General features: G+C 43.7%; 1 protein-coding gene and 1 pseudogene across 1 annotated transcript in view; one reads left to right on the plus strand and one right to left on the minus strand.

Annotated features, from left to right (window-relative positions):
* The window catches only part of NOX5 (NADPH oxidase 5), a 110794-nt gene that overhangs the window by 55242 nt on the left and 36058 nt on the right, over nt 1-19494 (plus strand).
* On the minus strand, nt 8760-8860 carry LOC119866969 (annotated as a pseudogene).

Here is a 19494-nt window from a genome sequence, read left to right on the forward strand (position 1 = left end):
ACCTTGTCATGATCATTTTTTTCCTTGAAATAATTCTAGATTCCCAGGAAGTCGCCAAAGGTCCCGTGTATCCTTCACCCAGTTACCCCCAATAGTAACATCATAAGTAAAGCCACAGTGTAACATTAAAACCAAGAAGTTGATATTGGTACAACCCCACAGACCTTGTTCAGATATCACCAGTATTGACATGGACTATTCGTGTGTGTGTGTGTGTGTGTGTGTGTGTGTGTGTGTGTGGTTCTGTGTACCAACATCACATGTATAGTTTGCCTGCCACCACAATCGAGGTGCAGAGCTGTTCCATCACTACGTAGGAGCTCCCTGGGTGTTCCCCTTCATGTTGTATCCTATCTTCTGTTCCTCACCCTTGGCCACTACTAAATTGCTTTCCCTTTCAAACCTTGTCTTTGAGGGGTGGTGGGAGGCTCAGCCCAGGATGGGGCGGTGAGGGGGGGGAGATAAGGATTACAAATCTTGGTGATAAGATTATGTATAAATACATGTAAATATAATTGCCTGTATAAATACAGAAATGAAACTATACCATGAAACTTGGGATGCAGTCCATGTAACACTCCTGAGGGTGTCTAAATCAAAAAAAATCCATTGAACCGGGTCTGGCAATGGGATGCTTTCAGCCATTCAAAGGAATGAGGTGGTGCATGCAGGCAACTCTGTGATCATGTGTAAGTGTAAGTACACGTGTGGTGTGTAAGTATACAAACAAAACACCACAAATGCTCTTACCCCTGGAAAGTGAGACCAGGGGCTGAGGAAGGAGGGGGACTCCTTTTTCCCCTGCCTACTCCCTTGTACTGTTCCATTTTCACTATGGGCATGCCTTGCTTTTATTAAAAGGAACTAAATCCTGTTTGAATGCTCTACAAGCAGTGTGGAACAGAAAATCTGTATCATCCTAGCCTTGCTTTCTTCTCTCCCCTGGGTTTGCAAAAGGTCCCCTCGGGATGTAACAGGCTGAAAAGGGTGTCTGCAGCCTTCAGTTGCCATGGCAGCCACTGCTCCTGGTGATACAGGAGACAGGCCTGGCTTTCTCAGCCCTGTGTGCAAGGGGCTTGAACACCCCCATCCCCACTGGAACAGCAGCATCCTCACACCAGTCTGGATTCCAAGTATTTAAAAGGTGCCTCTAGTAGCACTGTGTGTGTGAGCGAGTCAGCAGTGTTCTTTCAGGAGGACAATGTTCCATGCTCTGTGCTGCCCCATGTACATTCTCTAAAGAAGGAATGTTTGCCACCTAAAAACATCTTTAGCTCCTGCCTTCGAGCACCAAGTCCCCCTCCTTCTCCACTGGGATAATCTGTTTTGCCAGCCTCCACTGCTTTCCAAACACCAAGTCTTGTTCAGAGGCTGTCTTTGGGCAGCCCATTCCTACTCCAGGGCCCATCACCCACTCAACTTCCTCGCTCACACCCAGAAACAGGAAGGATTGTTTATGGCTTCTGAGGAGAACCCTCACTGACTCTGGGAAGAAAATCAGACTGCCCTCCAAGAGAAGGACTCCAGATGGCTTGTGTTCTTTTCCGGTGAAGTCAATAAAAACAGCAAATGACATAAATAAATTTCTCAAGGAATTACACTACATTCTCAACAAATACTTCTACTTTAATTCAGGTATGTCCTGATAGAGTGAAAATGCAGAGGGAACTAGAGAGAGCTAAATCAGCTTTCTTGGGGAGCAGCGGACTGGGGAGGAGGACATTTGCAGTGGCCTTCAAAGGCTGAATAGGAGTTTACCAGGGTAAAGAAATGAGGAAAGCTATTATATGTTTGGAATTTAAACCAAGGACCTGACTCTGTCTAGAGATTTCCTAAACTATCATGTTCTAATCCTTCTGCATCTCCAGGATTTAAGGAGCAGGTTCAGGGGCACTCAGAGTCTGGAAACAGGCAATGGCTCCTTGCCAGGGGCTAGGACAAGTCTGGTCAACATGGGGCCTGTAAAATGCCAATATATGCTGAATCCCAGATGCTCCATTGCTTCTCTAAAGGAACCAGTGTTCTGGGAACTGTTCCCAGCCTAGGGTAAGGTTTTGCCATTCGTGCTGTGGTTCCTATGGATACAAATGAAAGGGTTAAAGGAACACAAGGGCAGGGACAAAAAGAAGGACAAGGCAAGGTACAGAAAGCAGGAGAAGTCAAGCAAGTCTGCTTTGGGGAAGATCTTAGGTCAAGACTCATGGTAGGAACCAGGGACAGACTTTCTCCAGGCGAACATTTGAGCTCACACCCCTTCCTCTGGAATTCCCAGAGCCCCATGGCTCTTAACAAAACGTCTTCAACAACAAAAGGCAAGAATAATATTTTTATTTCTTCCAATTAAAAAATCTGAGTTCAAAAAAAAAAATCTGAGTTTACAGCTCCTAGCCTTATTCCAAGAACCAATTCTTAGGAAACTAGATTAAGATATAAACATGCAGAGTTCCTGGATCAGCCCAAAATTCTTCTTGCACATAAGTAAGCTGCAAGGACTCCACCCTCTCTGCCTCCTTCCTCCTCCCATCTCATGCCAAGCAGGGCCTCACTTTGGCAGGCACCTTCTCAGTGTGGAGGCTACTGGAAAGAATGCTGTGTTAGGGAACCAGGGCTCAAGTCCCAGTCCCCCGCAACTCTCAAGCTGCCTCTGGGAAGCCACATGCACCCTGAGGCCCTAGCCTCAACTTCCCCATCTGGAGAGGAAAGGTTGTACTAGATCTTTCATAGAAAAAAAATCTGTATACATATTTTTAGTGAAGTCAGTTAAAATATTACCCAAGGAACTAAAAATTAATCTTAAGCATTTGGAAGCCACTAAAATAAATAATCTCCAAAGTTCTATGCAGACATAATTTCTGTAAGTCTCCACCCTGCTCCAAGCTCAAAAGTGGAGGGAGAGCAAGGAGGATAGAGGTGGACTTCCTTTCTGCAGTCGAGTCCCCACAATAACCCTTGCCTCCCATCGCCTGCTTTTAGTTAAGGGAGTCACACTTGTCAACTGTCTCCTGAGTTGAATGGTGCTGGCGGCGGCAGCCAGCACCTGCTGTGTGTGTTTTCAAAGGCTGCAGCAGTAAGTGTATCCTGTGCTAAGGATACAGAGGCCCTTGCCCTGCTTTGGAACCCTGCCCTGATCTCTCTGGAGAAAAGATCCCTCCAGGAGGAGAAGTGAAGCGGGGACAGGAGCCAGCATGCATCCAGTGCAACCTGCCTGGAGGTGGACTGGTGGTGTCTTCAGGAAGCCCAACAACCTCATGGGGGGGGGGGGGGCGGGGGAGGTCTGAGCAGCCCCTGTTTACAGGTGAAGAAAACAAGGAACAGGGAAAGGGAGCATGTTGGCCTGAGGCATCAAGAGGTGGACGCAAAGTGTCCATTTTGTGGGTGGTGGAGTGAGCTGGAGCATCAGGACCGTGGCCTGGCATCATTGCCCTGGCCTGGCAATCGAAGTCACGCGCACTCAGCTCATTCTACTTCAAGAAGGCTAACCAGGGTTCCTTTTTAGGAACTTGGTTGAGAATAACCAAAATGACCTCCTGAATGAGTGAAAATGAACTGAGTGTTCTGGGCCAGGTATTTCATCTAATCCTGCCAAGCACATGGAATGATGAACAGAGCAGACAAAGCCCCACGACTGAGAGCACAGGCTTAGAGGCCTCTCTCTTTCCACCTACGTGATCCTGTGCTCCAGAACTGCTCCCACTGCTAGGGGAGCAGGGAATCATACTTCAGTGGGATCCTAGGAGAAGAGCACTGCGCTAGGAGCTCAGTACGGAAGTGACCACGACCCTCTGTGTGCCTCGGTTTCCCCCACCTGTGCCACAAAGTGTTCCCTTGGTGAGTCTTAAGGCCTCTCTTCAGGGCCTAAGGGCTTTGAACTTCTATGGGTGGGCTCCCAAAGTATCCCAAAAGCAGCACCCAGAAGGAATTCCTTCCCAGGGTTGTCACCTAGAAGCTGCCCACGCTCTGTGGTCCTTCCTGCTTTTCTACTTAAAAACAGTCCCTACGTGGCTTTGACCAGATCAAAGGGACACGCACTGCTAAACTCGCTGGCCAGAGGCTATCTCCATGAACTCTTGCCTGCTGTCTATAGGTGGACCATACTGACTTCCGTGAGGATATAAAGAATAAATAAGAATAAAGAATAAATAAAAGCTCTGTAAGGGCAGGAACCATGTCTCCCTCGATCACCGATTTATCTCTTGGAGGAATGCATGAAATAAAGAAAGTGTGGAAATAGTTTCTGCCTATTTAGAGCTGATGGGCTGGTTGGTGAGAGAAGAGGTACACGTGTAAAAGTTAAATAATGACCCAAGGACTGAGTTACCATGCAAAGCAATGATATGAGATATTGCAAGACAGCACATGTTTGTCTGTGGTGCAGCCAGTAAGGGCTGCGGAACACAGTGTAGCTCCGACCTAAGGACAGCAGGCTGGGACTTGAGGGTCAGGCCGGGTTTGCAGTTGGTGGGGTGGAGAGCTCCCAGAGGCTTGTCCCGCAGAAGTGAGGCAGTTCCCGCAGGGGCTCTGTGTTGCAAGGGAGCAAGGCACACTCAGGGTCTCCAGCAGAGGATGCATCTCTGCCACAGAGGGAAGGAAGCCTGCGCAGGGGTGGTGGGGCTCAGAGCATTCTGGTCCAGCCTCTGCCCCCTCAGAACGTCGACTGCACTGGGGGGTCTTACTGGAATTTCCTGGGATATGTTTGCACAAGCACTTTGCAGTCTAAGACCTGTTCTGCTAATGCTAATGCTCCCTGTGATTCTAGGGCTCCCTGCAAAAGCTGCCCTCTAGGCAGGAACAGCATTGGCTCTCCTCACATTTTCCATAAGCCGGGGGACAGCGAGTCAAGGCCCAGCAGATGACAGACCAAATGAGTAACTACTGGGAAAGCAGCTACAGGGGATGAAGGGGAGGAAGACATGTCTCAACCTTGCAGGGTTTAAACAGGTGATAAGGAAAGCTGGCGAAAATGTAATATCCTCTGAAATTTTATACATCAAAGTGATAACAGAATTTGCTGAAATTATGTTAGGTGACCTTAACTGCCCTGTTTCCCATGGATAGTTCATTTCAACTTTAGAGGGGTGGAGTTGGGCAGGATATATCATATTTCATGTTGTGATAGGATGAGCTCTGCTTGCATAACAGGACATGAGCCTCTGTGTATTTTTTGATCTCAGGGGTGCCCAACTGAGGAACAGGCCACCAGGAGGAGAATTAGCCTTAGCAAGTGGCCTGTAAACAACCCCTTGTTATCCTTCCTGCCAGATGTTTGTTGCATAACATGAATGAGGTCAACTTTTTTTCTTGTTCTACTCTTACACAATCTCCATAGGCAGGAGGAAAAATTCTTCCATGGAGCAGATGAGAGACTGAGTCCTGGAGAGGTGACTTTTCCAAGCCGTGTGATGAGTTAGCAGGCTGGGTGGGAGAGCCACTTCTCCTGGTTGATGCCTGGAGCTGGCTGGCCTTCAGATCCTGCTGACCCTCCTTAGAACCAGAGCGGGGCACTGTGAACCTTTGGCTGGAGTGGGGGAGATTGCTCTATGGGATGCTCATCTAGCCAGCCTGATTCAGTCATTCATTAAATATTGACCAAGTGACGATCACAGCCCAGGTACTGTTTGAGTTTTGAGACTCATGTGTAAATAAAACAGACATAAGTCCTCACCCTCCTGGAGCTTATATTCTAGTCGGGGGGAGGCAGACAAAAAAAAAAAAAAAAACATCATAAAGAAGCTCATTATTCAAAAAAAAAAAGAAGCTCATTATATAGTGTGTCAGAAGATGATACATGCTGTGAAAAGAAGAGAATAGAGCAGGGTAACGGGAATTAGTAGTTGGGGTAAGGTGAGATCTAATTTTAAAACAGGTGCTCTGGGTACACTTCCACTGAGAAGGGGTGAGACAAGAAGCTTGAAGGATGTGAAGCAGTTAGCCAGGTAGTTGTCTGGGAGAAGAGTATTCCAGAGGGAATAGTCAGTGCAAATGCCCTGAGGCAGAAGTGTACCTGGCATGATCAAGAAATACTGAGGAGAAAAAAAAAAAAAAAAAAAGAAATACTGAGGAGGCCAGTGTAGCTGGGGCTGAGTGAGTGAGGAGGAGAGCCCGAGGTGAGGGCAGCCAGGTCATGGGGCCATGTCATGGAGGCGCTATGAGGGCCATGTCCCTGGTGGGTTATTCTAAGGATGAGAAACCATCCTGAGATGGCTTTAAGCAAAGGAGTGACTCCATCTCACTTACATTTGGACAGAATCACCAGGGCAGCTGAGCAGAAAACAGACTATAAGGGGGTGAGAATAGGACAGGGAGCTGAGTTGGGCTGTCAGAGTTGTCCAGGTGAGTGGTTATGTTGGCTCTGGCTGCAGAGAGGGAATCAGATTCTGGATCTATTTCCAGTGCAGAAGCAATAAGGTTGTGGGTTGGAGGTCAGGTGTGCAGAAAGAAAGGAATAGATAACTACCTCATGGTTTGTTGTCTGGAAAGCTCGGTAAATGGAGAAGGGATCAATTCACTGAGGCAGGAACACCGGATGGCTCAGACTTAAGGATACCACTAGTCCAACTTGGGACACGTTGAGTTTGAGATGCAGACTGACATCCAAGCGGAGTCGTGAAGCAGGCAGTTGGATCTACGAGCCCACAGTCCCATGTGCACGTCTTGCACTTGCCAATGCGCTTGAGAACCATGGAGCTAGATGAACTTAACCGGAAGTTAATCTGTAGAGAAAAGAAAAGAGATCTGAGGACTGAGCCTAACTTTCAAAAGTCAGATGAAAGACCAGCATGGATGCTGAGAAGGAGACAGTGAGTTAGAAAGGACACCTGGACAGGACAAGATCCTAGAAGTCAAATGAAGACAGAGTTCAAAAAGGGAGGAGGACCCTCTGCTGAATGCTGCTGAGGGCTGAGAATGACCCCTCCACTCAGCCATGAGCCGGTTATTGGTGATCTCATTAGGAAAGGCTTCTTTGGGGCCTAGAAGTCTGATTCAAGTGGGATCCACCCTCCCCCAACCTCCCACAAAAGAGGGAATGAGGAAGTAGACACTGAGTATAGGGAACTCGTTCAGGAAGTTTTGCTATTGAGGAGAAATTGAGAAATAGCCAGAGGCCTCAAGTGGGTAAAGGGGGTAGGGCTCCAGGGCACAGGTGGCGGGCTGGCTGCCCAGAGGAGCGCAGGTGGCTGACTCGGTCTTCCGTGGGGTTTGTCCACATCTCACCTGCCTTCCCTGACTTTTCCTGGCAGAGGAAAGCGGCCATAGCGCAGTCTCCATCCTCCAGCAAGCAGGGGAAAGCCACAGGCTATAGACTCAGGACTTAGAATCACACCCCAGAAGCAACAAACAATCTGCCATAGTGATAGAGTGAAAATATGTCATGCCTTTGATTTTAAAAAATGTGGAAAAAGAGCACTCTATTCCAAAAACCACCAGTTGGGAGCATGACTTTAGAAAAGAAGCTCAGTGTCCCCCGCCCAGAGGAAAACATGCCCCAATTCATCTGAGAAGTGAGGAAAAGAGGATTTCATGATTTTTCTTCCCATGGTGACATTTCACTTCACTAATCCGACAAAGGTGAATAAGAACTGCAAAGTATCGGGTGCCTCAGTGGTTGAGTGTCTGCCTATGGCTCAGGGCGGTGATCCTGGGGTCCTGAGATCGAGTCCAGCATCAGGTTCCCACATGGAGCCTGTTTCTCCCTCTGCCTGTGTCCCTGCCTCTATCTCTGTGTCCCTCATGAATAAATAAAATATTTTTTTAGAAAAGGAACTGCAAAATATCTTTTTTTTTTTTTTTTTTTTTTTGCCTGATGGACCAGTATTTTAAAGAATAACCTCTACTATTCACAAGTGTTTGCTGAAAGAGGCGTTCTCTGAAAACACGGATGGGAAAGAAAACTGGTTTGAGATTTTGGGGAAGCAATTTGGCTTTATCAAAAGGCTTCAGGAAGTGTAGAAGTTTTACCCAGCAGTTCCTCTCTTGAGAATCCAATTGAGAGACACCATCTGGAAGTTCAGGCAAAGAATGAATCACAAGATTTTTCAGAAACTTGTTTACAATAATGGAATAAATATAGGAAAATCAAAAGTCCAGACATAGAGCACTAGTTTACAACATTCCAACACATTTATATTTATATTTAATTTTTATAAATTAATATTTATATTTAATAATATTAGAAATGCTTAGAATATGTTGGTAAGTGGAAAAAAGCTATAGAATTATTTCAAGTGAGTGATTCCATGCTGTCTTAGAGAATGTGCATTCACTCTTCAACTCTTTCTAGTTTAAATTTTATCCTATTGATTGAATTATTTTAAAATTATAATAACCATATTATTCTCCATATTTCTAACTGGGTTTTCTTCACACCAGCTAAAACTGGTTTGCTTTCTGCACATTTTTATTTCTAAATGTCTTTTCTTTTTAATGGGTGGTTTTCTTTCTTTTCTCTCTTTAAAGACTCTACATATGCTTAAAGAATGATTTCTCCCTATTATTGGTTTGAATGGCTGTCTTCTTAGCATTCATTCATTTTTTTTTGCAGTTATAAAATGAAGTGTTTTTTTAATTGTATTTAAATTCAGTTTTCCAACATAAAGTATAACACCCAGTGCTCAACTCATCGTATGTCCTCCTTAATGCCCATCACCCAGTTATCCTATCCCACCACCTACCTTCCCTTTTGCAACCCTTTGTTTGTTTCCCAGAGTTTGGAGTCTCTCATAGTTTGTCTTCCTGTCTAATTTTATTTTTTTCCTAATTTTAAAAATATGAAACACTTCATGAATTTGCATGTGATCCTTGCTCGGGGGCCATCTTCTCTGTATCGTTCCAATTTTAGTATATGTGCTGCCCAAGCAAGCACTGAGCATTCACTCTTTTTGGGTCTTCTGGAATACCAGCTTCTTGGCTCACCTTGAATGGTGTGTGTGTGTGTGTGTGTGTGTGTGTGTGTGTGTGTGTTCATGCTTGATCTTTCTCTAAAAGTTTCATGGTTGCTTCCATCTAGCTTTCTGAGCTCCCCTAATTTAATACTGGTCTTGGTGGCCTAGGGAGGACATTGTGAGTGCAGTCACCAAACAGGTGTTGGCCTGGTCCAGGTCTGGGCAAGGAGGCTATGTCAACTCCTCTTTTTCTCCTAAATACAAAATATAACTCAGTCCTAGGCAATGGTCAGTCACAGCTTTTTTCAGCCCTGTCCCATAATCAGGACTCCCTCCGCTGGAGGCTCACATCCTTTCCCAGGAGCAGAGTTCTTAGAAGCCTCTGCACCCAGAACTGAGCAGGACTGGGGCTTCCACTTTACAGCCCTTGTGTATTTCCGTTTCATCTATGGTCAACAGAGATGTTTATCTTGTTTTTGATGGCAGCTGGTCTTTTAAATTTTTATCTTTATGTCTTTTTTTCAAATTTTTATTTAAGTTAGTCAACATACAGTACAATATTGGTTTCAGGAGTAGAATTCGGTGGTCCATCACTTACGTGTTAACACTCTCATAACAAATGCTCTCCTTGATACCCATCACTTGGGGCACTTGGGTGGCTTAGTGGTTGAGTCTCTGCTTTTGGCTCAGGATGTGATCCTGGGTCCTGGGATTGAGTCCTGCATCAGGATCCTCACAGGGAGCCTGCTTCTCCCTCTGCCTATGTTTCTGCCTCTCTCTGTGTCTCTCATGCATAAATAAATAAAATCTTAAAAAATACCCATCACTCTTCTATCCCAAACCCCTCACCCACCTTCCTCTATCAGTCTTCAGTTTGTTCTCTATTAAGAGTCTCTTATGCTTTGTTTCCTTCTCTCTCTCTCTTCCCCCCCCCACCATATGTTTATGTTTGTTTCTTAAATTCCACATATGAGTGAAATCATATGGTATTTTTAAAAATTTTTTTATTGGAGTTCAATTTGCCAACATATAGCATAACACCCAGTGCTCATCCCGCCAAGTGCCCCCCTCATTGCCCAACACCCAGTCACCCCAACTCCCCGCCCACTTCCCCTTCCACTACCCCTTGAGTTAGGTGTCTCTCATGTTTTGTACCCTCACTGATATTTTCACTCATTTTCTCTCCTTTCCCTTTATTCCCTTTCACTAATTTTTATATTCCCCAAATGAATGAGACCATATAATGTTTGGAGGGTATTAGGCGGAGTGAAATGTCAATCGGAAAATCATATGGTATTTGTCTTTCTCTGTCTGACTTATTTCTCTTAGCATGATATACTCTAGCTCCAACCACATCATTGCAAGTGGCAAAATTTCATTCTTTTTAATGGCTGAGTAATGTGTATATATATATATACATATTGATATAATATATATACACGCCACTTCTTCTTTATTCATTCATCAGTCAATGGACATTTGGGCTCTTTCCATAGTTTGGCTATTGTAGATAATGCTGCTATAACATGAGGTATTTTTTTGGATCCTTTGGGTAAATACAGAGTAGTGCAGTTGCTGAATTGTAGGAGTAGTTCTATTTCTAACTTTCTGAAGAACCGCCATACTGTTTTCCAGAGTGGTTGTACCAGTTTGCATACAACACTGCATGAGGATTCTCCTTTCTCTGCATCCTCACCAATACCTGTTGTTTCCTGTGTTGTTAATTTTAGCCATTCTGAAGGTGTGAGGTGGTATCTGATCGTGGTTTTGATTTGTATTTTCCTGATGATGAATGATGTTGAACTCCTTTTCATCTGTGTTAGCCATCTGGATGTCTTCTTTGGAAAAATGTCTGTCCATGTCTTCTGCTCATTTCTTAACTGGATTACTTGTTTTTTGGGGTATTGACTTGGATGAGTTCTTTATCAATTTTAGATAATAACCCTTTATCAGATATGTCATTTGCAATTATCTTCTCCCATTCCATAGGCCGCCTTTTAGTTTTGATGTTTCCTTCACTTTGCAGAAGCTTTTTATCTTGATGAAGTCCCAGTTCTAGTTCTTTTGTTTCCCCTGCCTCTGGTGACATGTCTAGTAAGAAGTTGCTATGGCCAAGATCAAAGATGCTGCACCTGTGTTTTACTCTAGGATCTTGATGGTTTCCTATCTCACATTTAGGGCTTTTATCCATTTTGAATTTATTTTTTGTGTATGGTGTAAGAAAGTGGTCCAGTTTCATTCTTCTGCCCATGGATGTCCAGTTTCCCAACACCATTTGTTGAAGAAACTATCTTTTTACCCCTGGATATTCTTTTCTGCTTTGTTGAAGGTTGGTAGACCATACAGTTGTGGGTCCATTTCTGGGCTCTCTATTTTGTTCCATTGATCTGTGTGCCTCTTTTTGTGCCAGTACCATACTGTCTTGATCACTATAGCCTTGTAATGTAACTTGAAGTCCAGAATTGTGATACTTCCAGCTTCACTTCTCTTTTCCAAGATTGCTTTGGCTATTTGGAGTCTTTTGTGGTTCCATACAAATTTTAGGATTATTTGTTCTAGCTCTATGAAAAATGTTGTTGGTATTTTGATAGAGATTGCTTTAAATCTGTAGATTGCTTTAGTAATACAGACATTTTAACAATATTAGTTCTTTCAATCCATGAGCATGGAACATCTTTCCATTTCTTTGTGACCTCTTCAGTTTCTTCCATCAGTGTTTTATAGTTTTTGGAGTACAGATCTTTTATCTCTTTGGTTAGTTTTATTCCTAGGTATCATATGAATTTTGGCGTAATTGTAAATGGGATCAATTCCTTGATTTCTCTTTCTGCTGTTTCATTATTGGTATATAGAAATGTGACAGCTTTCTGTACATTGATTTTATATCCTGAGACTTTGCTAAATTCATGTATCAGTCCTAAAAAAATTTTTGGTGGAGGCCTTTGGGTTTTCTACATAGAGTATCATGTCATCTGCAAATAGTGAAAGTTTGACTTCTTCCTTTCTGACTTGGATGCCTTTTATTTTTTTGTTATCTGATTGCTGAGGCTAAGACTTCCAGTACTATATTAAATAGTAATGGTGAGAGTGGACATCCCTGTCTTATTCTTGTCCATAGAGGAAAAGCTCTCAGAGGGGTGATATTAACTGTGGGTCTTTTGTATCTGGCCTTTATGATGTTGATGTATATTCCATCTATACCTATTTTGTTGAGGGTTTTTGTCAAGAATGGATGCTGTATTTTATTCACTGCTTTCTTTTAAGATTTTTACTTATTTATTCATGAGAGACACAGAGAGAAAGAGAGGCAGAGACATAGGCAGAGGGAGAAGCAGGCTCCATGCAGAAAGCCCGACGCGGGACTCGATCCCAGGTCTCCAGGATCAGACCCTGGGCTGAAGGCGGTGCTAAACCACTGAGCCACTCAGGCTGCCCTCCAATGCTTTTTCTGCATCTATTGGGAATATACGGTTCTTATTCTTCCTTTTATTAATGTCGTGTATCATGTTGTGTTGATTAATTTGCAAATAGAACCACCCCTGCAGCCCAGGAATAAATCCCACTTGATCATGGTGAGTAAGACTTTAGATGTTCTGTGGGATTCTATTTGTCAGTATCTGGTTGAGAATTTTTACATCCATGCTCATTAGGGATATTGGCCTATAATTCTCCTTTTTAGTGGGGTCTTTGGTTTTGGAATCAAGGTAATGCTGGCCTTGAAGAAGCAGTTTGGGAGCTTTCCATTTCTATTTTTTTGAATAATTTGAGAAGACTAGGTATTACCTCTTATTTAAGTGTGTAGAATTTCCCTGAGAAGACATCTGGACCCAGACTTTGTGTGTTGGGAGGTTTTTGATTACTGGTTCAACTTCTTTCCTTGTTATGGGTCTATTTAAATTTTCTATTTCTTCCCGTTTCAGCCTTGGTAGTTTGTATATTTCTAGGAATTTGTCCATTTCTTCTAGATTGCCCAATTTGTTAGGTATAATTTTTCATAATAGTTTCTTAAATTGTTTGTATTTCTGTGGTATTGGTTGCAATATCTCCTCTTTCATTTGTGATTTTATTTATTTGGGTCATTTCTCTTTTCTTTTTGATAAGTCTGGCTAGGGGGTTATCAATTTTATTAATTATTTCAAAGAACCAGCTCTTAGGTCCAGTGATCTGTTCTACTATTTTGTTTGTTTGTTTCTATATCATTTATTTCTGCTCTACTCTGTATTATTTCCCTTCTTCTGCTGGCTTTAGACTTCACTCACTGTTCCTTTTCTAGCTCCCTTAGGAGTGAGGTTAGTTTGTGTATTTGAGACTTTTCTTGCTTCTTGAAGTAGGCCTGAATTGCTATATATTTTCCTCTCAGGACTGTCTTTGCTGCAACCCAAAGGTTTTGAACCATCTTGTTTTCATATTCACTTGCTTCCATGTATTATTTTATTTCTTCTTTAATTTCTTGGTTAATCCACTCATTCTTTAGTAGGATGTTCTTTAACTTCCATGGATTTTCAGTACTTCCAATTTTTTTCTTGTGGTTGATTTCAAGTTTCATAGTATTTTGGTTGAAAAATATGCATGGTATTATCTCAGTGTTTTTGTACTTGTTGAGGGCTGATTTGTGACCTAATATGTGATCTATTCTGGAGAATGTTCCGTGTACACTCAAAAAGAATGTGTATTCTGCTGCTTTAGGATGAGATGTTCTGAACAGATCTGTGAAGTCCATCTGGTTCAGTGTATTATTTAAAGCCAAGTTTCCTTGCTCATTTTCTGCTTAGATGATCTATCCATTGCAATAAGTCCCCTACTATTATTGTATTATTATCAATAAGTATCTGTATATTTGTTATTAATTGATTCATTTCAGTGCTCCCAAGTTGTGGACATAAATATTTACAAGTGTTAGATTTTCTTGATGGATAGATCCCTTAATTATGATACAGTGTCCTTCTTCATCTCTTGTTATAGTCTTTGGTTTAAAATCTACTTTGTCTGATATAAGTATGGCTACTCTGGCTGTTTTTAAATAGCCATTAGCATGACAGAGTGTTCTCCATCCCCTCACTTTCAATCTGCAGTTTTCTAAAATGAGTCTCCTGTAAGTAGCATATAGATGAGTCTTGTTGTTTTTTTTTAAATCCATTCTGATACCCTATGTCTTTTGATTGAAGCACTTAGTCCATTTATACTCAGAGTGATTATTGAGAGATATGAATTTAGTGCCATTGTGTTATCTGTAGAGTTGGTGTTTCTGGTGGCATTCTCTGTTCCTTTCTAGTCTTTGTTGCTTTTGGTCTTTTTTCCCCATTCAGAGTCCCCTTTAATATTTCCTGCCGGGCTGGTTTACTGGTCATGAACTCCTTTAATTTTTCTTTGTCTGGGAAACTCTTTATGTCTCCTACTATTCTGAATAACAGCCTTGCTGAAAAAAAGTATTCTTGGCTGTATATTTTCCCCCATTCAGTATGGTGAATATACCATGCCACTCTCTTCCTGCTTGCCAAGTTTCTGTGGACAGATCTGCTGTGGACCTGATCTGTCTTCCCTTATAGGTTAAGGACTTTTTCTCCCTTGCTGCTTTCAGTATTCTTTCCTCATCTATGTATTTTGTAAATTTGACTATATGTCTTGGTGATGGCTGGCTTTTGATTAACTTAATGGGAGTTCTCAGGATGCCTGGGTGGCTCAGCAGGTTGAGCGTATGCATTTGGCTCAGGGCATGATCCCAGGGTCCCAGGATCAAATCCTGCATCAGGTTCCCTGCATGGAGCCTGCTTCTACCTCTGCCTGTGTCTCTACCTCTCTCTGTGTGTCCCTCATGAATAAATACATAAAATCTTTAAAAAAAATAATGGGAGTTCTCTGTGCTTCTTGGATTTTGATGCCTGTTTTTCTTCTCCAGATTAGGGAATTTTTCAGCTATAATTTGCTCAAATAAATTTTCTGCCCCTTTTCTCTTTCTTCGTCTTCTGGGACTCCTGAAGACTCCTGAGATGATATGAACATTAATATGTTTTAAGTAGTTGCTGAGTTCCCTAAGTCAACATTTATGATCCAATACTTTTCTTTCCCTCTTCTTCTCAGCTTCATTATTTTCCATAATTTTATCTTCTAAATCACTAATGTGTTCCTCTGCTTCATCCATCCTCATTGTCATGGCATCCATTTGGATTTGCATCTTGGTTATAGCATTTTAAATTTTACCTTGACTAGATTGGATTCTCTAGTGTCTTCTATGTTTTTTTTTCAAGCCCAGCTAGTATCCTTATAATTGTTGTTTTAAATTCTAGTTGAAACATTTTACTTATATCTGCACTGATTAAATCCTTACCTATTACTTCTTCCTGTTCTTTCTTTTGGGGTAAATTCCTCTGTCTTGTCATTTTGTCCAGGAGGAGAAAGAAAGAAAGAAAGAAAGATCGATCCTAGGTGACGTTTTAGTCTGCTTGTTAAGTAAGCGAGGTCTAAAAATATGAAAAATAATACAAATAATACAAAAACAAATAAAAGAGCAATTAAATTTAAAGTAATAATAATAATAAAAATTAAAAGGAAGCCAGATCCTATTTCCTCTAGAGCTGAAGCTTTGAGGCACTCTGTGATCAGTAGACTTGGTGTGAGCAAGGCGTTGTGCTGGTCTTCTGGGGAAGGAGTCTGTTGCACTGATTCTCTGGTGGACTTGCACTAGTGGAGATGTGCCTGCAGGATGCAAGAGGGTGGGGCTCGGTGTAAGTGGCTCTGGCCTCCACTGGCTGCTGCTATGTTGCTTACTGAAGTCCATTCGTGCTGATGAGTAGGATAAATATGGTGGTGCCCAGCCCTCTTCTCCCAAAGTGAGGAGTCCGTACCTGCCACCCTTCAGGAAGCCCTCATAAAAGAGCACACAATCACCTCTTCTGTGTTCCCAGCCTCCATGAGATCCCTGCCTTCACCCTGCCTGTGTCTGAGCTGTCTGCCTGCCAGGTGGCAGGGCACTCTTGTGTTTTAGCTCAGGCTCAGCTGGGTTCCAAAACTCCAAATTTGAGTGATCCATGCCAGCACCAATCCCTTGGGGAAAGGTCTTACTACCCACCGGTTTGTCCCAGAAATTGGCTACGAGATGTTGCTGCAGCTTGAAGTTTATGGCAAAGTGCAGTAGAATGCCAGTACCAAGGCTCATTGCCCTCAGCCAGTGCCCCCATTCCTATGCTAGTGAATGGGGCAGCTCAATGGCCCCCGCCAGGTCTATCACCCCTGGTAGTCATGCCCACCCCTCCCAAATGCAATCCAATAAGGGGAACTGCCTCTCCCCATGAAGCCCAGAGGACCCTCAGACCAGGCTGTCTACTCCCAGGTCTCCACCTTCCCTCCCCACCAGAGCACTGCCTTAAAATTTTAAAAGTATTTTATCTGCCATCACTTTGTGTGTGGTACAGATGAAGGGTCCTAAAAAAGTGAACTTCAGGCCATCTTACCCAGAAGCCCCAAATTGCAGCTTCTTACTTTTCTGACTCTGGCTTGTGGGTGTGAAGGAAGTAACATAAGTATTTGTGCCCACCCTTTTCTGATTGGGGATCTTGTCCTCCCTACCTCACTTCCACTTTGCCCCAGGAATTTCTCCCAGGGGGCATTCAGTGTCACATGTGCTCACAAGCTAGCCTGCTCAGATCCAGACACTCCAGTGCTCCTGGAAATGTTAACCACCTGGCAGCCACTTAAGGGCATCTCTTCCCATTGCTCAGAGACTAATATCCTCCAAAAATTCAAGACGTCCAAGTCCAAATGGTATTAGAACCACCCGAATTCCCCACAAAAGTGGACAGAACATCTCTCTTTTCAGAGACCTCAGACCAGAGTTCAAGGGTAGGGCTGAAGCACGGACCCATGCTTTCTGCTTCCTCCTTCCCAGTGCCATCCTAAGTATGTCCCACAAGGCTGTGGACCCAGAAAAGAGGCTGAGCTGAAAGAAAAACAAAAGCATTTATTTGTGTTTCTCAGAATTACAATTCAGGGAAAACAGATGCACACAGCAACCCAAATAGGGCCTCCCTGGGAACAAAAGTCAAGTTGTCAAATGCTATCATTATAGCACACACTCTGGGATAGTCACCCTTGAAAGAGAACCAGATGTTCTTCATTGTCTCTGACACTGTCTTAAATCATTGGTACCCAGTGAAATATGCCAAGTTGGAATAGGAGATTTTTCAGAGATCACCAGAAGGGATCACCAGTTTTGCAGATCTTACACTGCCTTGGGACTAGCCCAGTGAGAACTGGCTGAGCCTATGGGCAGAGGAGTATGTGGATGACCACAAAAGGGCTTCAGGTGAGCCCCTAATGACTCTGGAGTCCAGGTGGGACTACGATCCAAGGAGCCCTTTAAAGTATCCCATCAAGGGCCATATATTGGAAGAAATTTCTTTTTTTATAATTTTATTTTTTTAAGATTTATTTATTTATTTATGAGAAACACAGAGAGAGAGAAAGAGAGAGAGAGGGGAGAGAGAGAGAGAGGCAGAGGGAGAAGCAGGTTCCATGCAGGGAGCCCGATGTGGGACTTGAACCACTGACCCACCCAGGCTGCCCTGGAAGAAATTTCTTCTACCAACCTGCCTGCTTTAAGACAAAACAAAGCAATTATTATTTCCTTCATTTTGGAAATTAGTGAGAGACATCTAAAATCGCCCTTTGGGGGTCTGAATCTGCAACAGATGTCCAGGGTTATCAGCTTCGGCTGATGTCTTGCCAGGCAGGATGAAAAGCGAAAAGCACTTCAAATTTTAGTTGCAGTGTGGCCTGATCTAAGCCTTTGTATAATTTCTCATAGATTTTTGGCCAATAGGGCTCACTTTCTTCCCTCCCTCCTGGGTCCCTTGAACTGGGAATCTCTTCATAGGACAAGTCTAATACATTTTACTGGATTAATTGGGACTCAGTTTTGCTCCCCATGTATTTAAATGCACAGTCTCCAGAGTCAGCCCAACATGGCTGTCCAGCCATCTGGACAAGTCACTCACCTTTCAGAGTTCCACTTTCTCCTTTGGTGCAGTGATGATAATAATGCCCACCAAACAGGGCTGTGTTACATAATTAATTGAACACTATGGGTAAAGTCCTTAGCAGAGTGCACACGGCTCAAAGTGAGTGCTTCAACATTTCTGTTGGCAATCAATATTAGTAGGATTAATGAAGTCTCCCTTGGCTCATTAAGGGCTGAGTAGAGCCTGCTCCGAATTATTGGTGATTTTTTTTTTTCCACCGTGCGTTTTTGGATTTCCTACCTGCTGGTGTCCCTGAGGAAGAGGAAATGGAAGACATGCAGTCAGATGGAAGCCGGCCAACATCGTTCCAGTGAAATCCTTGCCCATCCTTGTACCTTCAGATTTCTCTGGACCAAGTCAGCCACTAGCCAGCATATGGATGATTAAGGGGCTGTGGGTGTGAACTCTTTAGGAAAGTCAGGAAGAGGAGGAGCTGGGGAGAGGTGAACTGTGGGCTTCACAACGCAGGCTGCTATTCAGACCACAACCTCTCTGGGACCTGCGGTCTAGAAGACGGGAAAAAGGATGAGCATGCTGGAAGACCCAGCCCAGCCAGACCTTGAAAGCTGCAGAGGGTGAGTGGCCCATTCCTCTAGCTTTCGATGCCAGTGAGAAGAGAAAGGCAAGGGTTCTCTCCCTTTGGAGGGGAAGCTATGAAGGATGACTCTGCCTGGGACAGAAGTCAAGAGACATGAGCTCTGCTCTTGCCTGGTTGCTAGAAAGCTGTGCAACCTTGGGCAAGTCACCAGACCTCTCTGGGCCTGTTTTCACATCTGGAAAATCAGGAATTGGCCTAGTCAGAGTAATGACAATATCTAGCATTTGTACAGTACTTACCAGTTGCGCTTCCCAAATAGCATCTCATTTGATCCTCATAGCAGCCCTTGTTGGAAGGATGCCTGTCACATGTTGCAGATGAGCAAACTATAGCACAGTCAGGCTAGTGATTCAGTTAGGGCAAAGCAAGCCTGGACCTAAACTCCTGGTCCCTGAGGATAATTCTGGCCTCCGGGGAGCACGTTGTTCCCCTAGACCTCTGCAATCTGAAGATTCCTGGCTTCTTGCAAGGACTTCCGTCTCCTTTTCTCCCCCATGCCCTCCCTCCCTCCTTCCAGCCAGCTGTTCCAGCCTCTTCTCCACCAGCTTCCCAGAATTTCTTCTCCTTCTGCAGCCCCAAAACACTAACGTTTCTGAGAAGAGGGAGGTGAACACCAGATACCCTGTCCCCACTCTCCCTGGGTTAGTGTTTACACACAGTCTCATTTTCCAGAGTTCTCTCTGCATTGTGGAATGCCTTCCTGTGGGTCCCAAGAGGTGAAGTAAGTGGGGCTGTTTAACCTTCAAGGGTGAGCCTGGACCAGCCGGCAGGGGTCGCAAACATCCAGGGTGCTGGTTAAATGCTCAGATTCCTGGGTCCCATTGCAAAGTTGGTGAGTCAGAGTGGGCATTTTAGCAAGCTCTCCCTGTTTCTGATCGGCACATATCACAGCTTGGGACTGCTACTCTTCTGGATACTGCACCGTTGGGACAGCAGAGGATGGTTGACAGATTTCTTGATAGTGAACTATCCTTGTATATGTGGAAAAAGTCCTTCCTGATAA

Source organism: Canis lupus, chromosome 30, assembly GCF_011100685.1.
Source record: "Canis lupus familiaris isolate Mischka breed German Shepherd chromosome 30, alternate assembly UU_Cfam_GSD_1.0, whole genome shotgun sequence".
Lineage (NCBI taxonomy): Eukaryota > Metazoa > Chordata > Mammalia > Carnivora > Canidae > Canis > Canis lupus.